Source organism: Lissotriton helveticus (genome assembly GCF_964261635.1).
Source record: "Lissotriton helveticus chromosome 1_1 unlocalized genomic scaffold, aLisHel1.1 SUPER_1_unloc_51, whole genome shotgun sequence".
Lineage (NCBI taxonomy): Eukaryota > Metazoa > Chordata > Amphibia > Caudata > Salamandridae > Lissotriton > Lissotriton helveticus.
Window position 1 is genome coordinate 282322 of NW_027611694.1, and position 20291 is coordinate 302612.

Here is a 20291-nt window from a genome sequence, read left to right on the forward strand (position 1 = left end):
CACACATTGTTCCTGAAACTCAGAAAATGTATCTAAAGATTATGATTACATCCTATTTTATGTCCAGAAACTGCTTTAGCTGCTTTCCTGTACAAGTGACAACATTTGCAAATATATCTAACAAAACATTAACGCTGGATGTCATTAATTCTGTCTAAGTATTGTGTAAGAGTTATGTGTGATGGTTTTTATTTGATCTGAAGCAACACTAACACTAAATAGGTACATGCACCGGTTATTATTCAACTAACATTATTAGCAAACTTAATTTGGATGGAATTGAGAAAAATGGCCTCATGTTTTATTGTTAAAAAAATCCACTGGTTCAGTAATTCACAGAGTTTGCAAATGCTAAACCCCTTTTTGAAATGTACTAAGCCCATTTAACAATTCCGAATTTGGAAGGGGAATGTTAATAGTTTCCCTTCTGAATATTGAATACATTGTAAAGGTATGTATTGAGCTTTGAAACCATATGTGGACTGAAAAACAGTAACAGGAGGTAGTAACCCAAGAGGACATTTGTGAATCTGAAAGTAAAATGGGGTGCATTAAAAATGCCTTTATTTAAAAGCTATCACAGACAAAGTAGTGTGCTGACTCCACAAGCGACCAGTTTTCACCAAATGGATTATTAGTACATGAACCTCAGTATTTCCTATATTGCTGAAATTTAGTATTTTTGTAATGTTGTTTAAATATTTATTCCTGTTAGTTCCCATTTCAATATTGTCATGAAATGTACCTATTCTTTTTGTCAAACATTGAAATATATTTATCAAAATTTTCTGGGCATTCTAAAAAGTGTTTTCACTGTATAACTTTAAGCTTCCTAAGAAAAATACTGACGCCAGTTCCTGGTTTCTCCTCGATCATTTAGCGTTCTCACTAAAACAAGCACAATATTGATTTGAGAGAGGTGGTTATTGTAGTCATACGCACTGGGGTTAGCTTAGAAAAGACCAATTCCTTAATCTTTAGAAATAATACTTGGAAAAGTTTATGTTCAATAATTTCAGATAATTTATTGATAAAGATAATTTCTTATACCTTGTGGTATCAAAAATATGCTAGAATTAACAGACTTCTCTTCTTGATAAATCCAGGTATGAGAAGTTATTAAATGCGATTATCAACTTTCTGTTATTTTAACACATTTTGTCAGTGCACAGAGTATTTTTCCTACATAGATCACAACATTTCATGCAATGGTCTGTGCTTGAACGTACAATGAAGGGGTAAAAATGCATTTCTATCACATTCAAGAAACCCTTGGTTCTCTGAGGATTACTGTTGCAAATGAAGACCTAGCTAAGATGAAATATCGCTTTAAAAGGACGATTTCCCTCACCCACCATAGTTGGCATGCTTCCTTATTGGGAATCTCCTTGCACCGTGATACAACCCCTTCACTGAGAGGGAGGAGTTCAGGCATATTTTGTTATAGAGAAAGGTATACTAAATACCACAATAATGAACTCAGGGTAGTGGGGGCAGCAGAGTGAAAGTTAAAACTTGCTAAAGGGCATGTGGTTTCCATTATTTGTACGCCCTTGTGCAAGGATTAAAAACAGGACACTGTGGGAGAAATATATATCCACTGTTAGAGTCAATAAGAGGTCAACATGTTTCAGCCATTTAACCCTCCAAAGAGGTGTTTGCGGCATTCTTCAGGACTTAATCAAAAGTTCTGCCGCTCAATGAACTCAATCAATAACAAGCATTGTCATAGCCAATAGGTCTCGCCTTTGGGACCTTATAAGCGTTTAGCCATGCATATTCAGTAAAAATGTGAAATAATTACTATTAAAAAAAAAGAAGACTATAAACTAACTAAGCTAGATGTGACTTTATAACTGGTTAATCAAACGTTTCTGGAGGTTTAGTATATATAAACAACTCCTGTTTTCTATGGTGTGTCATATAAAATTGATGCTATAAATTTTGGTAAGAGTACACAACGTCAAACAATTCAATACTGCTTTTATATCAATTTACCTTTCAAAGCTTGAAGTGAAAGACAATTCTAAATGGCATTTGGTTATGAGTAGGCGCTAATGACTATTTTTGGATGACAATGTAATTAGCTTTTTTTTGTATAAGATGTGTTAAAAGTATGGGTAGGGAAAATGGCTATTTTGGCCAAATGCTGCCCTTTCTATATGCATGCGAGTTTTAATTTGTAAACAGAATCACAATTTGTTATGTGGTACACTGTAATGTTAGATTAATCTGTTTTACCCTTCTGATAAGCAAGGAATGACGATGAACTGTTTTTTCGTCCCTGGTTTTAAATGGATTCAGGTTGGAACAGATGAGGTGTTGGTTGACTTTACCTCAGAAAATGGTTGTTTCCCGCATGCTGTTTTCATGCGACTTAAATCCCTTCAGTGGAAGAGGCGGTTGCATGCCTGCATATATGGCCAGATCAGTACTTGGTTATTTTGGTTCTCCAGTGGGGGCTAGAATAGAAGCTGTTAAGGGCAGGGGCTTAGCTTCCCATTGGTGCAGCAGGTGCAGTGGCACCAGGTCCCAGATGCCCTAAAGGCCCACTGAACCATGATAATTGCTGTATGTCACAGTTCAAACAGAGGCCTGATGGGCCCACAGAACAATGATTATTGCTGTTTTCCACAGCCCAAATAAAGGGCAGAGGTCACATTTCCTTTCTTGCCTTTGGGCCCAGGGCACACTGGCTAGGCCACTGGTTAAGGATGCAGTGGGGAAGAGGTGGCAAGACAGTTGGATTATCTAAACAGCTCGACGATGACTTCATGCCTGGGTATTAAAGTGTTCATTACAATTAAAGACTGAAGCAGGAATAGATATCATAATATAGGAAGGCCTATGTACAAATGCAGCTCGATTAGCAACTGCCGTCAACTTCTCTCTTATCACCTATCCTAATTTACAGTTTTATATTAGATGCAGACATAAATCGTGATTTATGAATATGTTTATCTATCTTTAGGTTCAAATGACCCATCTTTTCCATATGCAAGTATCAGACAGGTCAGGAACGCCTAATGGCTTTGAACTTGATAAAGCCACATTAATCACTGGTCTTGAAATGCAAATGGCAGCATTAGGCACGCAGAGGTGTATTCTACGTAATCTAATTATGTTCAGGGTACGGGAGAGTGTTTAGAGCATAAAGCACTTTGACAAAAACATTTCTGCCACCATAGAAATTCAATCTTTCTGGTCTTACTCTAGTATACAAGTAGTACCACATTTTTTGTATACCTGAATTAAAACACAAAATAATACCGTATTTAAAGGCCCAGTTCAGAATTACATGGAAGGTGCACTGTCCCAGACCACACAACGGTGCAGTTTTCAGTGGGTGCTATAATCCCACACAGGGGGAATACACCAGATTATGCTGGAAAAAACATGTGGTGCTCCAACGTAGGCGCAGTTGTAAACGACCAGTCTACTTACATAGTAAAGCGTCTGGCAGCTATTAAATGAGGTGGCACGTTTCCCCTGCAGGTGGTTGGGGTCTGTCACCATCCTGTCAGGTGGGGGTATACAATCAGTGCACCTCCTGACTGCTTGTTTGTCTTTTCGCCCGTGTCAATAATACAGTGCAGTCCTTGGAGGAGGAGTCAATTTGTATTCATGAAAGACACTTGTGTTTCTCGGATATGTAATCCCCAGATGATGCCTAAACTGTTCCCCAGTGGGCTATTTGTATATCGTATTGAATTGTTTGTTCTTATGAGGACTGTTAATAATAATAAAAAAGATTTAGTGAGTGTTTTTTGCCCTCTATGTCACTCTACTTCTAAGCACCTAATACAGCTTGTACAGTGCTTACTGTCATCTGCTCACTTACTTGCTTATTATGCTTAATATAAATAGTGCACAATTTAGGCGTTTGTGTCTGCCTACAACGTGGACCTGATACAAATAGTAGTACCTACAAGGTGGATGGTACAATTCAACAAGAGTCTAAGATACTCCAGCACAGATGACTTTGCATCAACATTACGGGGCATCAGTCTTGATGGCAAGCCAACTTAAAACGTATCAGTATTGTATACATTATTATCAGAGACTATACTTGCCTCTTGGATACAACTTTACAACGGAATTTTATTAATTTGTGTACAGTTGTGTGTATACAATAAAACAACCTCCCCACCATAATTGATCTGTCTATTCATCTTGTTGGGATCTGGAGTAGCATGCTACTCGCCGAAAAGCACTTCAACACTTCATCAGGGGTAGCAAGCGCTATATTAATGCAAAACCTTCCCTCTTCTATCCGTCCACTATCTTTTTTAACCCAACTAACAGACCAACATGTCCAGCTCTCATATACATTTTATATTTCCCTATACTAATTCACCACTAATCATTTTTGGATCCTGGAGTAGTGTGCTACTCGTCGAAAAAGCTCTTCAAAGTTCGTATGGGGTAGTAAGTTTTATGTAAATCTAAATACATTACAATTACTGTTTACATCGGGCTGCACTAACACGAGGATAGAAGTAGAGTGCGGATTAGAGTTTATCTGCCCAGAACAAAGCATACTACAGAAAGTGTGTGAACAGTCTATATGTTGTGCACCTGGCAGAGAAAAACACACCAGAGGTGGGAAGAAGGTAGGTAATCTGATGGTCAGACCTATGTGGAAAGAGGCTATCACTTTGGGCAGAAAAGAGGGCTTACACTTTGTTTGGATGGACAGCAAGAAAGGGAGGTCTGGAAGATAAGCCTGAAGCTCACTCATCCTGCAAGCAGAGGTGATGGCAAGCAAAAAACTAGTCTTCTAAGGAGGCGAAGAGGACAATTATGTAGGCGCTCAAAGGGAGCACACATAAGATAAGTGAGGTCAACTCCCACTAGGGTATTACGAAAGGAGAAGGAGGAAAGAGATGAGTAATGCACTTCAGAAATCTGTTAACAATAGGATCGAAGGCCATGCTCAAGAGCTCGGGGTACCAGACTTGGGACTGATCGCGTTTGATCTTCTTCAGCAATCTTGGCAGAAGTGGTACAGGAGGCCGCAACTCCACTCGCAACGAAAAGGGTCGCCGAGCGAGAGCCGCTTTGGAAACTCTAACACGCAGAACTGCTGACATTGAGCGTTCTCTTCAGTGGCGAATAGATCTAACCAAGGCTCTCCCCACTACTGAAAGAGACCTAGCACGACCTTCGAGTGAAGATGCCATTTTGATCCATTATACACTGGCGGCTGAGTTTGTCCGTCCTTGCGTTCAGTGAACCTGTTAAGTGTTGAACTAACAGAGATATGCCCTGATGTTCCAGCCATGTCCAAAGGCGAAGAGCCTCTTGACATACGGTCCACGACCCCACCCTGCCCTGTTTGTTGCAGTACCACATGGCGGTGGTGTTGTCCGTGAACACCTGCACCACTCTTCCTTTGACAGAAAGAAGGAATGCCTTCAGTTGAAGATGAATCGCCCGGAGCTCCAGAGGGTTGATGTGGTGCCTGGACTCCGCCAGAGACCAGAGGTCTTTGATCGCCACCATTCCCATATGGCTGCCCCAACCCAGGAGTGACGCATTCGTCACTACTGTGAACTCAGGTTGGGGAAGGTAGAGGGATCTGCTGTTGACCCAATCCTGGTTCGTGAACCACCACTGCAACTGACTTGCAGTCACCTCCGAAATCTGAACGTCATCGGAAAGATTCCCCTGGTGCTGCACCCACTGAAACTTCAGGTCCCACTGCAGAGCACGTATATGCCATCTGGCATGATGCACCAGCAGGATGCAGGAGGCACGAACACCGGGATGGAGGCTGAAACATCGGTATCATAGCCCCAATATCCTGGACTTGCTGCTAGGGAGGATAGACCCAAAACTGTGCTGTGTCCAGAACCGATCCGATGAAAAGGAGCTTATCGGATGGAATCAGGTGCGACTTCAGCACGTTAACTGAGAACCCCAGCAAATGCAGGAAGCCCGTCGTAGTCTGGAGGTGGGGGCCTTCAACAGCCAGTCGTCAAGATAGGGGAAGACTGGAACCCCCTGATCTGCGCAGATGAGCTGCGACCACCGCCATCACTTTCGTGAACACCCGGGGGAGGGGGGGCTGGTAAGGTCAAAGGGGAGCGTGGTAAACTGAAAATGCATGTGGCCTACCGTGAACCGTAGGTAATGCCGGTGGGCAGGCAAGACGGGGATGTGAAAGTAAGTGTCCTGCAAGTCCAACGCTACCATCAAATCTCCGGGTTCAAAGGCAGACAAGACCTGAGCCAAGGTTAACAACTTGAACTTCTCCTTTCGGAGAAAGCGGTTGATGTCCCTGAGGACTAAGCTAGGATGCAGGCCTTTGTCCTTCTTGGGTACCAAGAAGTAGTGGGAGTAGCAACCCCGACCTACTTCTGGCACAAGGACGCGTTTGACAAAGAGATCCATAGCTTCCTGGAAGAGAAGGGCCAAATGATCCTCCGACATGGGATGAAATCACCACAAACTGCATGACCCTTACGCACTCCGCTGCTTGCGGAACTCCGCGTTGACCGCCAGAGTTTTTTAGTCACTTTGCGGAGTTCCTCACTGAGGAACTCCGCATAGGCTGAATCTTATCATGAAAAAATAGATATCAGTCATATGTTAAGAAACAAGGGTGTGTAGAAACCTTTTGGGTGGAGTAAAATTTAAGACATTATTATTGTGATTTTTTGGGCAATTAGTTGATTTTTGCAAGCACTAACACTTCTCTGTGTAAAGTAAAGACCTTGAGAGTTTTGTAACTTTCAGATACTCAAATTGTGGATTCTGTTGCAATTAAAAATATTTCCAGGCCTGAAATTTCTTTGGAGGTTGCATGCGGGCAGCCTAAGTTATCCTGCAAGAGTTTCTTGATGAATTCTATTGCAACTACAATATGTGCTCTCTCATGTAAAGTCAGGTTGTGAGAAGCTTTTCTGCAACTCAAGATACGCCTTACTTTTCACCTGGTGTGGATGTATTTCTCATATTTAGTGATATCTCCTTTCTGAGTATAACGGTTCTGGCTTTCCCCTCCTGTATATGGCTTTAGTCCAGTGTGAATTCCCTCATGTGAAATGACATTGTATTCAAGACTAAACCTTATCTGACATTTGAGCATTTTTAAATATTTTTTATTTATATTTTTTTACATTCAGAACACACATAAGGCTTTTTTCCCCCGTGTGAGTTCGCTCATGTCAAGTGAGAAGTAATTTGTACCCAAAACTTTGCTTGCATTTCGAGCACTCATAAGGTTTTTCCCAGAGTGGGATCTCTCATGAAGCATAACACTGTCTTTCAGATTCAACCTTTTTTGGCATAAGGATTTTCTCTAGTGTGGAGTTTCTCATGGTGAGATAGCGTTTTTTTCTGCAGCTTTTCTGCCATTCAGAGCACTCATCAGTATGGAGTCGCTTATGGTTAGTGAGGCTGTGCCTATCAAATAGGAATTTCTGGCATTCACAGAAATTGGTAATGTTTTCCCCCTGTGTGCGTCTGCTCATGTAGAGTGAGATTGAGTTTAAAATGTATGCTTTTCTGGCATTCGGAGAACTGATTATTTTGATGGTGTGTTTTCTTATGGCACTTGTAACCATCTCTACCTCTGAATCTTTTCTGACATTTAGAGCACTGATCATTTTATTCACCAGTGTGGATTCTCATATGTTCAGTGAGATGAGATTTTTGTCTGAAACATTTTTGGCATTCGGAGCACTGATAAGGTTTTTCCCCAGTGTGGGTTCTTATATGCTTAGTGAGACGGCTTTTTACACTAAAACATACCTGGCATTCGGAGCACTGATAAGGTTTTTCCCCAGTGTGGATTCTTATATGCTCAGTGAGACTGCTTTTTTGACTGAAACATATCTGGCATTCAGGGCACTGATAAGGTTTTACCCCAGTGTGGATTCTTATATGCTGAGTGAGATGGCTTATTTGACTGAAACATATCTGGCATTCAGGGCACTGATAAGGTTTTTCCCCAGTGTGGATTCTTATATGCTGAGTGAGATGGCTTTTTTCACTGAAACATTTGTCGCATTCAGTGCACCGATAACGTTTTACCCAAGTGTGGGTCCGTGTATGTTTAGTGAGTCTCATTTTGTCACTGAAACATCTCTGGCATTCAGAGCACTGATAAGGTTTTTCCCCAGTGTGGAATCTCACATGTGCAGTTAGAAGTGATTTAAGTTTGAAATGTTTTGGGCATTCAGAGCACTGGTAAGGTTTTTCCCCAGAGTGGATTCTCATATGTTCAGTGAGATGAGATTTTTGGTTGAAATTTTTTGGGCATTCAGAGCACTGATAACGTTTTTCCCCAGAGTGGGTTAATTCATGTCGATATAGACTCAGTTTGATACTAAACCTTTTCTGACATTCAGAGCACTGATAAGGTTTTTCCCCAGTGTGAATTCTCATATGCTCAGTGAGATAAGATTTACGGCTGAAACTTTTTTGGCATACTTTGCACTGAGAGTGGTTTTCCCCTGTGTGCATTCTGTCAAATTCGGTGAGATAAGATTTATGGCTGTATCTTGGTAACTTTTTTCCCTAACTTCGGTTATTTTGCCTCGATTTTAGAGTCGGGCTTGTTTAAATAATGTTCAGCACTTATCTCTAAAAGAAATTGTGTGTAATCTTCTCAACACTTGAATTGAGCAAAAAATGTCGTGAAGCAGTCCTGTAACACCTGTTGAAATTTTTCTAACAGATAATAGTCTTTAAGTAATAGCCTCTCCGGCAGCAACTTAATTTGTGACTGAAGTTTTTCTCAAATCTATTTGTATAGGTTCTTAGCAATGCAGTAATAAGGTGCTAGTCTGATATTTAATGATTAAACTGATAAGTACCTTTTTGCACTGGTATAATGGCAGTAACTGAGGGCGTTAGAGCGTGCAGAGTACTATTGTGGATGATTAGTCGCAGAACATCAGTTCCTTCTATCCTTTCTATGTTTGGGGTAAGGTTAAGGTTTGTAGTTCTGAGGATGAGTATTTATTTACATTAGATATAGTGCAACGGTGCTCCTTTAATCCATTTTTATATTTAACAGTTTTACATATCATTCCTGCACAACAGATAATGTTGAGGCGATTTACATAGAATTACAGAACAGTACACAATAAAAAGGAAACAATCTGAGATGGTCATTAACACAATAAAGTGGTGAATTCTTAAGGTTTTCGCCAGAGTGAGCAGAGTGGGTCGAGGTCCCGAGGCAGATAGTCTCAAACTTGCGTAACTGGTTAAAAACGGTTGTTGAACAAAGGTGTTTTTCCAATCTTTTGGTTGTTAACGTGTCAGCTTCGGAGTCTTCTTTCAGCGTCTTTTCTTTGATGGTATCCAGAAGAAACCTTTTATTGTAACTTTCTTTTATGCAGTGTGTGCTTCCTCTCTAGAATTACAAGATGCTTTAGATGAACGTTATTCTGTCATGCTGAGGCAATTTGTCTTTCTGATAATATTTCAGATAAGGATGCTGAAGCGGTCTTTCTACATTATTTCTGATGCTGTGTTCACAGATATGACTTTGCTCTGGGTTAATGAAATGCAAAATTAGAGACTTCACTTACAGGTATAGTACTTTCCTCGCCACACTTAGATTTTTGGAAATTGTTTAAACGTAGAATGCTGGATGTCCTTCAGTTTTTCAAAATAATCCTTCTTATGCCACTGACATTCAGTTGCTTAGTGCTAAATCTTGCTTTCTTCGTCCGTAATTTCAATCACCTATAGTATTAAAATTAAATAGTTAATACATGTACATTTCCAAAAATATAATTTACAAGCCAAATCAATGCAGAATTTTGAAAATGTTGAGCTGTTTTTCAGACAGTGCAGAGTGTAGAATGGTAGCATGAGAGTACTTGGATGTTGGAGTGAGGTTTTGTAGAATTTTCAACATTTTATTAAGCTCACAAAGAATACATGTACCCTATGGAGTTGCAACATAGAATCCCAAAGGCAGATATGAAAGTCATATGGACTGGCACCAAACAGATATTAAAAACATATACACTATTAATTAATTTGTAATGCAGATTTCTGGGAAGGGAATGACTCCTCCACGGGCAACAGGCGTTTTCCCCTGCCCTGAGTTACCACCTACTTGTATCTGGTTTCCTGACTTTTGAGTTTTGGCCTCTGCCTCAAGCAAATCTATTGGGCGTTGTGAGGATTATGCCTAGACCTATCCCTCAACTATGGTCCAGAGTGTGAATCAAGGGCAATGAAATTAAGGCGTACTTTCATGTGTTCATTTTATTCCACCTGATCATTAGTTGTTAGGTTTTTCTGCACCTGGATTTACTGGGTGCAGAAAACCAGGACACAATCTTTTTCCAGACAGAAACCTTAGACTGAAAAGACGCATAAGACTCTGGGTGCAGCAGAAGCAGCCAAGACATATGCTGGTTTTTTTCACTAACTGGGGGAAACACACAATTCTTCCCTCTGTTGGTGTTCACAGTTGTTGTCGGCCTGTGATTCGGTGTTGAGTGCAGAGCGTATCGATTAGAGCCGAGGAGGATTTGACGAGCAAGCGGATCGGAGTCTGGGACGACTGCCAGGGTTTGTTTTGTGACCGGTTCCCGCTTCACCCGTGTCTTGTTATACGGGCGCTTTAAGTTCTACGGATCTGCGATGGAGGCAGGAACGGCCGCTGCCAGCACCGTGGTGCTAAGGCGCTGCTAGTGCTGCTCGTGCGGCGGCTGCTGCAGAGCACAGAGGAGCCTTGGCCTGCCACCTGATATATGTCAAAAATGTGTTGATTATTTGTTTTTTTTCCACAGTCCACAGGCAAAAATTACATCATCACTTGGTCCCATGCAGGGGATCAGAAAGCCTCAACAGAATTATAACAGGTGGACAAAGTGCATTGATCAATGTAAATCAGCTCCTCCTCTTATTAGATAAGCCAAATGAAAGATACAGCTTCTAAGTGCCCCGGAGCTTAGAGAGAGAGATAAAAAAGAAAATGATGCAACTTTGCTAAGCCAGCAGATAGGTCTAAAGAAAACTCAACGGCCTTCTGTAACGGTAATTTCTCCAGGTTGCTCCACCAAGGTGTAGTATGCGGAATAGCCAAAAAGCGTGGACAAACTCATCCTAATTTGGGATAAGTAATTATGAATCTAACAAGGAACAAAGAAAAAAAACTAATAAAAAACCACTTCCCGGCGTGGCTACCGGCCGAGAAAGATAGCCGCGTTCTAGCATAGCTCTGTGACTGCAGGGCACCTTCCCCGACAATCCGCACAATAATCCTGACTTCAGCAGGCGCTGCTACGGCTGTATAAAAACGGGAGATCTTCTGGTTCCCGGTGAAGCAATCCGCTACTCCAGACTCCTAAAACTCAAGCGGCTACGAGACAGTGCAACCAGGGCCTAACAGCACTACGGAAGCCGGGGACTAAAGTTTCACGGCGGCCCGGCATACAGATGACCCGACAAGAACTGCTCCTAGACACAGAATAAAGGCGGCGAAAACCAAAACGGACGCGGCTGCGCGCACAGGACATCCTCAGACTACAAGGTACTGGTGACTGCTGGAGGAGGCAGAGAGGGGGCTCTGAGTGAAAACCCGACGTTACCGGGCAGGGACTGTGGACTGGGGACGCCGCAGTACGGCGGCACATCAATAAATGGGGGAAATGTCTGACCACATTTGCCTGTCGTATTGGCCTAGAATAGCAAGAGAATTAGCCGCCCGGAAAGTAGTTGCCGCCATGGTGGAAAACTTCTTTCCAATGGAATCAAGGTGTCTGCCATCTTGATCAGGAGGAGCAGATAATGGAGACGAGGGATTCCTGGCACGACGTTGTGCTGCCTGGGAGATAACCAAATCTGGCTTTGGTTGACCAATAAGACAGACTGGGAATCATCCGGGGCCTTGTACTTCATATCCAGGCGTAGCAGGACTGCAGGAATGGAAGCAGGGTTTTCATGACCTTCAAACCGTCCTGCCAGATTAAGTCAATGATCGGGATAGCCCAAACCTGTTTCCGTGGCTGATCTTTGGAATCATACAAGAAACAGTCGTATTCCTTGGTGACTCTAGGAAGTTGGAATCTCTTGGACTCCCTGTCCATTAACATGAAACCCACCTATGTCAGCTGACGGAGAGTCTACAGGAATTGGAGTGGTAGGTGACTGAGTCTGAATTTGATAATTGTCCCACTCAGTAAGGAGGGCTCTATCATCCAACTCCCCATTTTATCTGTCATCATCAGTGGTGTGTGCGTCCTCCGGGTGATGAGACATTGATGCCACCGGAGAAACCGGAGGTGGCGGCTCGATGATCAATGAAGGCAGAGGAAGATGCGTCTGTAGGACAGATCAGGCCGACTCCGAGGGAGGAAATCAGCGGGAGTAGTCATCAAGCATATGTTGCAAATTAGAGATGAGAGACATGGGCATCTGCACTGTTGGATTCTCAAGTGGTGGTTGAGTATTAGGCTCAAGGTAATAATCATATCCTTGGTCATCATCAATATCTTGGCATTTGATAAGAAGCTCCAAAGGAGTACGAGCAGCACGGAACCTGTCATCCTCTTCCGAATCCTCCTTATCAACCCCATAGTCAAAAAGCTCCACAGGAAGATTTGGAGATGGTTGAATTGGCAATAGATCCAAAGAAGAATTCCTACGTTGAAGTAGGGAAACATCCGTCGTTCCTGAAGGCGGCAAAAGTGTTGCTGAAGCGTTCAAGGGGATTAGAGACATCAAAGCTGAAGGTGGAACCAAGGATGCCGCTGACAACTCAGCGGTCGACGACGAAGTAACGTAAGGGAAGGCTTCTGTGCTGTCATTGAGGCAACCGTCGACGAGGCATCTGTTGACGAAGCAGGTAGAGCCTTGAGAGCCATCGACCGTCTCGTCGGCGAGGAGGCATCCGTCGGCGACTTACTGGAGACATACCTCTTTTTCGTCGACAACGAAGTGAGGGAGGTGGCAGACGGGCGAGGCTTCACTGACACCATGACAAACATCAACTGAGAGGACGCCGACAGCATAATCATTGTAGGTTGAGGAGAAGAGAAGGTAGAAGTCGTTGTCGTAGCAGTGGCAACGGAAGTCTTCATCGACGACGAGAGACCCATTTTTTTTAGGCAAATGTGTCTCAGGAAGAGACTTAGATGCCTGAGTTCTCTTCCAGGGGTTATCTTCTAGGGGTATCCTGATCAAAGTCATAAGCAATGAATATTCCCGCCCACGTGCGGGGACCCTGGAAATAATATAAAAATATATATGTAAATCCCATATAACTAGCTCCTCATATATGTATGCACATATATCATTTTTTCTCACACCAATGCAGCCCCAAAACTGAGGCTAAACAATGTAATTACTCATACATGTACTGAATTAGCAAGGAAATAAAAAACACATTAGGTCAAATGGCCCTTGAACTCTGTGGTTTAATGAGCAAAATACTCATAAATCATGAAAATTGCTAATAAATAGACATTGTTAGCCCATAGGCTGCATTGTAAAGCAAAAGCATAGAAAATTAAACCATTTTCAACAAATAAAACTGGCACCGTGCCTTTAAGGCAGCCATGACCCCTGGCTTCCCATCATGCCTCAGGGGTGACAGTGAGGTCAGTTGTTCTTTGCATAACCCTGAAGACAGGGCTCAACAATGAATTAGAAACACATAGTCATATCTCATTTGCCTGGGGAGGCGGCTGGGTTGCTTATGACTTTGATGAGGATACCCCTGGAAGAGAACTAGGATTACAGGGAAGCAACTTATCCTTCTCTTCCAGGGGATCCTCATCAATAGTCATAAGCACTGACTAGAATAGCAAGCCCAACCAACCACCAGCAGGCAAATGAGAAGAAACATGACCCAACCAAAACAATTGTAACAGCCAAGCTAGCTGTTAAACAGATTCCGCAAGGCCTACTTGGGTACCTGCTCTAGCGTCTGAATCTAGACAATAATGCCTGGTAAATGTATGGACGGACCTTCAGGTGGAGAAGTGTGGCTCAATGGTTAGAGCAGGCAGACCTCGATGCAGAGCTCTGGCCAGGGACCAGGGTTCGATTCCTGCCTCGGCGGGTCTCGGGCTCATTAATTCCCCTGACCGGATATTCTCGCCTCAGTGCCTATTCTGATCATGGGTCCCAGGCTGCAACTCTGGGCAATAGCTTGCTTAGTCTCCACAACGGCCCCCACAACGCAAGGGATGCCTGGTCTGCAACATGGGGGTGCCCAGGAGTGGACACTTCACAGGGAAAGCCAGGAAGGGTTCCCTTGCGGTATTCGTACAAGCGCCGGGAAACCCACAGCGGGTAGCTGTGCACTATACAAGCACAAAAACATTTACATTTACATATACATTTCAGGTCGCTGCCTTACAAATCTCAGACATAGGCAAATTATTAAGAAAAGCCGCAGTAGCCGCTTTCCCTCTGGTAGAATGCGCCTTGGGAGAAAAACACCCAGGGTCTTCTCCGCCAACTGATAAGCCAGCTTAATACAAGAAACTATCCACCTTGAGATAGAACGTTTCGAGGCTGCATAACCTGGTCTGATCGACCCATAGTTGACAAATAACTAATCAGACTTACGTATAGTTTTGGACTTATCAAGGTCAAATTTCAGAACTCTTTTCAGGTCCAAAGAATGCAATGCCCTCTCAGCTGGTGTGGAGGGATTGGGAAAAAAGGTGGGTAGAGAGATGGTCTGGTTTACATGAAACTTTTACACCACCTTAGGTAGAAAAGAAGGATGTGTTCTCAACACTACCCTATTCAGACGGAGCACTGTGTAAGGCTCTTTGGCACAGAGACCTTGAATTTCGCTCACCCTGCGAGCCGACGTGATTGCTACCAAAAAAGCAGCCTTCCACGAAATATGCTGCAAAGTTGCTTTATAAATGGGTTCAAAAGGTGGACCCAACAATTTTGATAGCACCAGGTTCACCTCCCTGGGGGGTGACGGAGGTTGCACTGGGGGATAAACCTTTTCGAACTCCTGCAGAAAATCCTTCACAGCTTGCAACTGGAAGAAAAGAAGGTTGGGAAGGTGATCGCCTATAAGCTGTTATCGCAGCCAAATGCACTTTAATAGAATTAAACTTCAACCCAGCTTTAGCCAGATACAATAAGTCGTTCTGCATACACCACATATAGAAGCGCTTCCACTTGCATGCATAAGAATGTCTTGTGGAAGGACGCCGTGCCTCTTTTAATATGGACATGCAGTCTTGCAGAAGTCCTAGGTGGCCGTATTGTATGACCTCAGGAGCCATGCTGCCAAGCTCAGTGACGGAAGGTTGGGATGATGAATCCTCCCTTTCATCTTGGATAGCAGGTCGGGCCTGCATGGCAGCTTCCTTTGCGGGCTCACTGACAGATGGAGAAAGTCCGTGTACCACCATTGTCTCGGCCAATCGGGGCGATGAGGCTCATCGCTGTGTACGAGTTCGTCAGCTTGCTCCCCACCTTCGGGATCAGCGGAAGGAGTGGAAAGACGTACACAAATTCACCTGATCAGTTTATCAAAAGGGCATTCCCTTTCGACCCTGGGCGGTAGAATCTTGAGGTGAAGTCTCGGCATTTGGTGTTTTCGTCGTCCACGACCCCAAGACTGGAAGATGTCTTCGACAACCTTGTCGTTAAGAACCCAGTCTTCTCTGTCTTCGAAATGCCGGCTTAGAGCGTTCGCCGTCACATTCTGTTCTCCTGGGAGGTGAACTGCTGTGATTGATAGATTGCGAGCCAGGAGCCAATGCCAAATGTTTTGGGCCTCCAGCTAAAGAGCCCGTGAGCGTGTACCTCCCTGCTTGTTCAGGTAGTACATTGTGATGGTGGGGTCCGTCTGTACTAACACGGACGAGTCCTGAATCGAGGGAAGGAACGCTTTGAGGGCGAAGTGGACTGCCCTCAACTCCAGCATGTTGATGTGGTAAGTACGCTCTTTGAGGGACCACAGACCTTGCATTTGGAGATGACCCATGTGTGCTCCCCATCCTTGCAAAGATGCATCTGTGATTAACGTCTGGGCAGGAGGAGTTTGATGGAACAGAATTCCGACCTGCATATTTTTCTTCTTTGCCCACCAAGGAATGGATGCCCGCGCTGCGTCTGACAGTGTGATTTTGTCATCCCAGCATGCTGACTGTTGGTCCCACTTGTCCTCCAGATCCTGCTGAAGAGGACGTATTCGTAGTCTGGCATTCGGGACCAGGAAAATGCAGGATGCCATCGACCCTAGCAGGGAGGCAATCCTTCGCACCTTTAGGTCCTTGCTGCGAAGCACCAGTTGACACTTCTGAACTATGGAACACTGTCTCTTCTCCGAAGGGAACACTTTTCCTACCTCGGAGTCTAGCAGAGCTCCTAGGAAATGTATCTTCTGAGTAGGCTGTGAGATTGGCTTGTTGAAGTTCACATGCAGAGCCAACCGGTGGCAGAGGTCGATGCAGCTCAGAAATTGATTTCTTACACTGTCTGGGGAAGGACCTTTCAACGGCCAGTCATCCAGGTATGGGTACACGAAGACATCCCTGCGGCGTAGAGCGGCCTCTACCACTGCGACACACTTCGTGAACACTCGAGGTGCTGACTTCAACCCGAACGGGATGACTTTGAACTGGAAGTGAGAGGTCCCCAACCGGAACCGAAGCAATCTTCTGTGATTGTGAGCGATCGGCACATGAAAATATGCATCTTGTAGGTCCAGCGAACACATCCAATCTCCTCTCGTGAGATGCGGATATATTTGATGAAGCGCCAACATGCAAAACCTCTCTTTCTTGACATACAGATTGAGTGTTCTCAAGTCTAGAATGGGTCTGTATTCTGCTTTCTGGCCCTTTTTCCTGACTAGAAAATATCAAGAATACACTCCTTTCCCCCTTTGAGAGATTGGCACCCTCTCGATGGCCGACTTTTCGAGAAGGATAGCCACTTCTTTTTTCAGAAGTTTCAGCTGATGACTTGATGTTGGCATTGGAGGAACGGGTGTAGGCCGTTGTTGGAAATTAAGACAGTATCCATTCTGAAGTGTAGCTAACACCCAGCGATCTTTTGCAATGGTATGCCACTCTTCCATATGATGCGCGATGCTTCCCCTCACTGGAGTGGTTAACGGCGCTGGGGGAAGGAAGGACTAATGGCTTGGATTGGGCTTTGTTGGAATTGTTGCCCTGGCGCTGATTTCCACCACCTCTGGAATTACGCCTGCCTCTATATTGAGACTTCTGCTGCCCCTGTTGGTCCTGACCCTTCTGCCACTGAGGGGTTTGAACCCTCTGCTTGGAAGAGACTTTACTGTAGGGACGAAACCTCCTCTGAAACTCTTTTTTCTTTTCAATCCCCACAGCTTTAAGAGGGTCTAATTATGCTTTTATCCGCTGCATCTCTTCATCGGTACCTGCCCCAAACAACGATGTTCCTGAAAAAGGCAAGTTCAAGATCCGGGATTGAGCTTCTGGTTTCAATGCAGTAAGACGTAGCCAGGAAGACTTTCTTGCACACACTCCGAGGGCATAGCCATGCGCTGAGAGGGTCGCACCTTCCGCTGCAGCGCTGATGATTTGGTTGGAGACTTGGCTGCCCTCCAAGAGAATCTCCTCAAAGTCCTTTCGTCCTCTTGCGGAAGTTTCTCGATGAACCGCTGCAGAGAATCCCACAGGGACCTATCATAGCGGCCGAAAAGCGCTATCGCATTGGATACTTTCAGGAGTGAGGCTGAGGTGTTGCAGACTCTTCTTCCACATGAATCCTGCGACTTGCTCTCCCCTAACATTAGGTACTGTGGAGGAGGAAGCTACAGCATGAGATTTTTTCACCACTGCGATGATGACCGAGTCTGGTGGCCGAACGCCTCTGAGGAAGAGTGGATCCTCCTCTGGCAAGCGATATTTCTTGAGAATCCTCACTGGAGCGGCCTTTATTGTCGCTGGCGTGAGGAACACCACCATAACCGGTTCTATAATCCCCGGAACCAAGGGTAGCAGAGGTTTGGGCGCAGACCTATGATGCAAAGTCTCAAAAATAACTGAGGTTTTGGTCTGGTGCGTTGTCATGGGAACACACAGCTTAAGAGCCCCTCTGCCCAAGATGTCTTGAAAGGTAAAGATGTCATCCACGGGATATATTCTGGATGGAGGACTGTCCGTCAAGGTCTGAGAATAATCCCTATGAGATCGAGTAGGGGAAGAGGAAGAAGTGGGAGATCTGCGTTCCCTTCTTCTGCTCCTAGACCTGGACCTCCGTCTGCTGGAGCACACCGGGGTGCGCGATTGTTCTCTGGGCCTGGACACTGGTTTGTCTCGAGCTGCTGCCAGCCTGGCTGCTGTTTCCTTGTCTGGCGCCCTGTGATGGAGAGGCCTGTACCATCTTGGTGACAACCTGATGGAGGGCGAATTCTGAGTATCTCTCCTCACAGGCAAACTTGTTGGTGGGGGTGATCTCCTCTGTCCATGCAGCGAACCATCAGGAGAATGCCTGGACCTCTCACTGTTGGAGGAATATATCACTACATCTGGAGATCTATTCCGGTGAGAAGAGTGAGAGCCTGAAGAAGATGATGAAAGGCTCACTGGAGGCAAATTCTCTCTGGAAAGGCTTCTAGACCGGGATCTTGAGCGACTCCGTGATGTCTCATCCGCTGGACCCGTCTTCCTTTTAGCAGGAAGACTCCTGCTCCCAGGAGAATGCTCAGTAGACCTAGAGTGTCTCCCTGAGGTCGTCTCTCCCTCTGCCGCCAACGCCGACTGTGGAGATCTCTGCTGCGACGGCTGTCTGTGACCTGGCGACGGAGATGGTAAACTTGACATCGTAGCTTTCTGGGTCGACGTGGACCTGGGCAGGACCGGCCTCGACACCGATGATGGAAGCTGCTCCGAGGCTAGTTGAACCTCTCCTTGCGGAGATCTATGGCTCGACGTCGAACACCTCTGGGATTCAGATGGAGAGACTTGCCTCGACGTCAGACTTCGGTGTTGAGAAGTCGAAGACATACGACTCGACGTCGAGAGTCGATGCTTTGACGACGACGGAGGATGCTGCGACGTCGAGCGCCGGTGGTGCGGCATCGACGGAGACTGCCTCGAAGTCGAGTGCCGGTGATGATCCGTCGACCAAGTGTGTCTCGACGTTGAGCGTCGGTGGTGAGGTGACGACGGAGTGTGTCTCGACATTGAGCGTCGGTGGTGAGGTGACGACGGAGTGTGTCTCGATGTCAAGCACCGGTGGTGAGACGCCAGAGTGTGCCTCGACGTCGAACACTTATGACTAGGCGTCAACGGAGAAAGCTTCGCCGTCGAAGGCCTATGATGCTGCGTCGACGGTTGACGTCAGCGGAGGTACCTTGGATCTCGACGCTGAAGTCTTCATCGTTGAAGGAAGATGACTCGTCTTCGACGTCGTCTTCGTCGCCGCTGGAAGCTTCGACACTGATCCTGACGCCGAAAGTGAACAAGTCGGGACTTCTCTCGACGTCGATTGCGTCCTTCATTTTTTCCGTCTCTAAGGAGGCCTACCTCTTTCAGAGAGGCCATAGATCCTTATCCTCTCTCTATCCTTGAGGGTTCTCCTAGAAAGATTCTTGCAGTGTTCACAAGGGTCTGCAGAGTGTGTCTCACAGAGACAGAGGATACACACAGGTCCTGGCCTTCTTCTTCCCACAGGAAGGGCAGGTGTCAAGAATAGAAGGCATTTTGACAAAAATATTCTTTTTTTGAAAGTCAAAAAAGGCAGCACAAACACTCTAAGCTTAAAAGACGTCAAGTGAAAGTAAAAATTGAGGAAAATCCCTAGTATTTTTTGACAGAAAGTCAAAAAAGGGAGGAGCTGTTAAACCAGGGTCCTGACTGAAGGAGCTGGAAAGAACAACTGTCCTAACTGTCACCCCTGAGGCACGATGGGAAGCCAGGGGTCATAGCTGCCTTAAAGGCACGGTGCCAGTTTTATTTGTTGAAAATGGTTTCATTTTCTATGCTTTTGCTTTAACAATGCAGCCTATGGGCTAACAATGTCTATTTATTAGCAATTTTCATGATTTATGAGTATTTTGCTACTTAAAACACAGAGTTCAAGGGCCATTTGACCTAATATGTTTTTTATTTGCTTGATAATTTAGTACATGTATGAGTAATTACATTGTTTAACCTCAGTTTTGGGGCTGCATTGGTGTGAGAAAAAATTATATATGTGCATACATATATGTCGAGCTAGTTATATGTGATTTACATATATATTTTTATAATATTTCCGGGGTCCCCGCATGTGGGCGGGAATATTCAGTGCTTATGACTATTGATGAGGATCCCCTGGAAGAGAACTTGGGTTGTATGGGT

At 44.7% G+C, this 20291-nt stretch overlaps 1 long non-coding RNA gene across 1 annotated transcript in view; it reads right to left on the bottom strand.

The window, feature by feature from the left end:
- Window positions 1-9000: 9000 nt before the first annotated feature.
- LOC144806183 (uncharacterized) overlaps window positions 9001-20291 on the bottom strand; it is a 43619-nt gene continuing 32328 nt past the window's right edge. The window contains exon 4 of the long non-coding RNA XR_013605714.1: window positions 9001-9705. This is a non-coding gene — a long non-coding RNA (uncharacterized LOC144806183). The remainder of the gene's footprint in view (window positions 9706-20291) is intronic.